We start from the raw sequence: 4,179 nt of genomic DNA on the forward strand, positions 1-4,179 counted from the left end.
GGACGTTCTCAGTAGTGGCACCCGCCCTGTGAAACGCCCTCCGAGCAGATGTCAAGGCAATAAAAAACTATTTTACTTTTAAATGACAACTGAAGGCGGCCCTGTTTATGGAAGTTTTTAAAGTCTGATGCGGTATTGTTTTTAATATTCAGTTGGAAGCCACCCAGAGTGAATTCAATTTCAAAGACTTTTTTTAAAGGGAAGTTTAGAAGGTCTTCTATGAACCAGATGGAACCACCCATGCCTGGGAAGATGGGCTTTACACCAGTCTCTAGAATTGAGTGGACTTGAGTGGCTTGTAACCCTGACATGCACACATTCTTTAGGAAGCAGGGGCAACACCTATTGTAAAAAGTATCATAATTAGTCATCAAAAAGAGTAAATAGGACGATAATGAAAGGGGAATGGAATTGGATAAAACACATGCTAATGAATACAGGGCGGCTCAGGAATGGCTGGATGAAGTCCATGTCCAACAATTAGTCAGGGAGGGTAGGACACCTGAAGGCAGTTTTCATCTACAAGGGAGGGACTTGCAGTTCTGGAATTGTATAAAAGGACTTGCTGCCCACGATTCTAACAACAGCTCCTCTCACCTGCACCTGAGTACTTCTCTTGAGACCTTGGTAAGTGAGAGATCTCCATGCCTTTTGCTGCCTCTTCCTTTCCAAACTTCACTCTCTCTTTCCCCTTCTTTGAACCCAGACCTGCCTCTCCTTGCTCATCTTCTTTCTCATTTCCTACGGGCACTTTGGCTATGAAGGAAGACTCCTTTCGTATGGAGTCAGAGCAATCCTCCATCTAGTTCAGGCCTGTCTGTAGGAGGGACGGGGAATATCGATGGTCCTCCCATAGTTGCTGGACTAAAACTCCCATCCTTCCTGGCCATTGCCTGTGCCAGCTGGGCCTGATGGGTGTTGGAGTCCAGCAACACCTGGAGGCTCACAGATACCGCCACCCTATTCCTGATCCACACGGACTGGTGCTGGGGGCTCTCCTAATTTTCAGCAGGGCCCCTTTCCTGCCTTACCTTGAGATGCCAGGCGTTTCTTTCTCCAAAGTGTATTTGGCAGGGCTCCTAGAACATGTTGCAAAAAATCAGAAATGAAAACAAAATGAAACATGAAGAGGGTAGCTTCTTGGTGCAAGTTTAGCTTTGCAACTGAAAAAGCAGAGCATAAAAGGGAAAGGGGGTGAAGAAGGAAGAGGTGATTATGAGGCCATATACATTTCATATCTGCTTTCTATTGCTAGAGAAAGGATGGGAAACCTGTGGCTGCCATGAAGTTGTTGCATTCCAAATAGCATCAAGATCAGCTAGTTTGGTCAAGGGGCAGGGAGTTGAAGCAAAAAGTTAATATTACAAGAAATTGGATTTTTTGAGTATTATGAGATTCCAACCAAACATGAAGATGAACAGTAGCATGGAATATGTTCGCCCCAGAACATTGGTATTACTTTAACTTACTGCGTTCCATCATACCTCTCCTCCCTTTCGACTGTTGCCCATAGGCTGGCCTTCACCAAAGTGAGGTTTAACGTTTTTCCCTCCAGTGTCCTGAGACATAGATTCTCAAAGGGCCAAGCCTCTGCCATGTGCGAATGTGATAAGGAGACGCCGGAGTCGCTTCAGCACATTATGTTCACTTGCCCCTTGTTCAACGTGCCACGGGCAAACTTGTTGGGATCAATCATGCAGAAACTAGAGGGTACCCCACCAAAATTCCACCTTGCCCAAATCTTGCAGGATAAGGATACTGTCAGGGCTGCCTCAAGTCTCAGCTCACAAAAGACCAACGCCTTTCTTTTCTTATATACAAAAGTGTTTATTGCAGTTCATTGTTTGCTTCAGATCCGAGGCGCGCAGCCCTACGTCTGTTAGGCTTAGACCGCTGAAGTCCCTTCTGAATCCGTCCCTCCCCTGCACCAGTTTAAGAGGCTTGCGCTGCTCCACCTCTTTCTCTCTTTCCTTTTCCGCAGGGTCTTTCTGCCCGCTGGGGTTTCGCCCCTCCTGGATTCCTCCGACGCGGAATCAGACTGCTCTTGCCCCCTCCTGCGGGCTTTGGGACCTGGCCCCTCCTCCGGGCTCCCTGTACTTCCGCGCGCCTCTACATTTGAACTTGGCGCGCGCGCCCAACCTCTAACTTTCCTTTTGACAGCTACGCTACTCCCTTCACTACTCCCCTCCCCTTCCAGGAGGGTGGCTTGCTCCGACCTCCCTCCTTTCTCTACTGCCGGAGCCGCCTCCCCTGATACACTGGAACCTCCACCCCCTTCGCTGCACTCTGGCGGGGAGGCTGGTCCTGACGCCCAGCTGCCACTTTGGGATCCCCCGCTGGCCCCCTGCTCCTGACACGTCCCCCCTGGGGCTCCCCTGGCCTTGACCACCGGCGCCCCCTTCTGGGAATCCTCTGATTCTCTGGAAAGACTCATGGAATCTCTAGAGTCATTGTCATCCTCTTCCTCGCTGTCCTGGGATTCATCCCCATCACTCTCCATCTCCTGCCTACCCTGTGCCTCTGTCCCTGAACCCCTGACAGATACCCATACGACCCTGAAAGTGGCTAGGTTTCTGGTCGCTGTCCTTACCCAAAAGCGTTGCCAAGGAGCACTACAAGCTAATTAAGGCGCAGTATGTCATTCCATCTCATAGTATTTTATTGTTACAGTGGTGTTTTAGCGGCTGTTTTTACCCACGTGCACAAGCTGTTATTTATGTCTTGTTTTTATCTGTATGGGCCTATGGCCGTAAAAAATATTATTATTATTATTATTATTATTATTATTATTATTAAACATTTTTATAATATTAAATTTTAATAATCAACAACATATGGTAAACACAACATAAAATGGTCCCATCCAGAGAAAGGGTTTGTGTACGAGAAAGGGAAGGACACAAATATATAACAGAATTAATATCTTACATTTCTTTGAGTTTCCTGTGCTCTCAAACCCTTCAAAGTTTATTCTGAGGGGTCTGGACAACCTTCAACTCCTAGAAACATAAAAGAAAAGCATGAGAATGTAATAATTTCAGGGTTTGCAGGAACAGACAAGGGTAAAGAAGAATGCTTTTAGATATTTTCTGAAAGATAATCATAAGGATGATAGACACACTTCAGTGGGGCACGTGTTCCAAAAGCAGGCAGCTGCCTGGAGGAAGACCATCTCATGAGGACACAAGGGAGACAAACCCGTTGCTGACACCACCAAGAGGCCTCCAATACTAGACTGCTGCACTATAGCTGGCTTGGGATTTTTTAATGATAGGGGATGTTTTTAAAGAACTTGCAGATTGTGTTGTAATCTCCCCTTCTTCCTCTGCGTCTTCACTGCTGGTGGTAGGGCTTGTTGTTGTGGTTGTTGTTGTTTTGTTATAAATTGGATGTGTGAATCATCATGAATGTGTCAATAAACTGGATGAATATTTGCTCATCATCTGTTCAGATCCAGGATCCATCACTCCAAAATGTATCCTAGCTTTGGTGCTGCCTACAATGCCTTTGTGCTCAGTGGGATCTATGGGCGCTATGGAGGCTTTGGGGGTTCAAGTGGTGGTGGAGTGCCACAAGCAGCCTCGCTATAAATCCTGCCGCCAGTGTTGATCGCATCAATCCGTTACCATCATCAGAAGTATTCATCCATCCACCTTCAGTTGTTGTGTTCATCCCAGGACCAATACTCTCATAGAATCATAGAGTTGGAATAGACCACAAGGGCCATCGAGTCCAACCCCCTGCCAAGCAGGAAACACCATCAGAGCACTCTTGACATATGGTTGTCAAGCCTCTGCTTAAAGACCTCCAAAGAAGGAGACTCCACCACACTCCTTGGCAGCAAATTCCATTGTCGAACAGCTCTTACTGTCAGGAAGTTCTTCCTAATGTTTAGGTGGAATCTTCTTTCTTGTAGTTTGGATCCATTGCTCCGTGTCCGCTTCTCTGGAGCAGCAGAAAACAACCTTTCTCCCTCCTCTATATGACATCCTTTTATATATTTGAACATGGCTATCATATCACCCCTTAACCTCCTCTTCTCCAGGCTAAACATGCCCAGCTCCCTTAGCCGTTCCTCATAAGGCATCGTTTCCAGGCCTTTGACCATTTTGGTTGCCCTCCTCTGGACACGTTCCAGTTTGTCAGTGTCCTTCTTGAACTGTGGTGCCCAGAACTGGA

At 46.9% G+C, this 4,179-nt stretch overlaps 1 long non-coding RNA gene across 1 annotated transcript; it reads right to left on the reverse strand.

Moving 5' to 3' along the window:
• Positions 1 to 379: 379 nt before the first annotated feature.
• On the reverse strand, positions 380 to 3,470 carry LOC308465222. The gene is made up of 3 exons (XR_013980367.1): positions 2,929 to 3,470; positions 1,124 to 1,163; positions 380 to 769 (listed from the first exon to the last, which is right to left on the reverse strand). It is a non-coding gene; the product is annotated as an uncharacterized lncRNA (long non-coding RNA).
• Between the last annotated feature and the right edge of the window lie 709 nt (positions 3,471 to 4,179).

The sequence above is a fragment of the Podarcis pityusensis genome (assembly GCF_964106645.2).
Source record: "Podarcis pityusensis genome assembly, chromosome: 16".
Lineage (NCBI taxonomy): Eukaryota > Metazoa > Chordata > Lepidosauria > Squamata > Lacertidae > Podarcis > Podarcis pityusensis.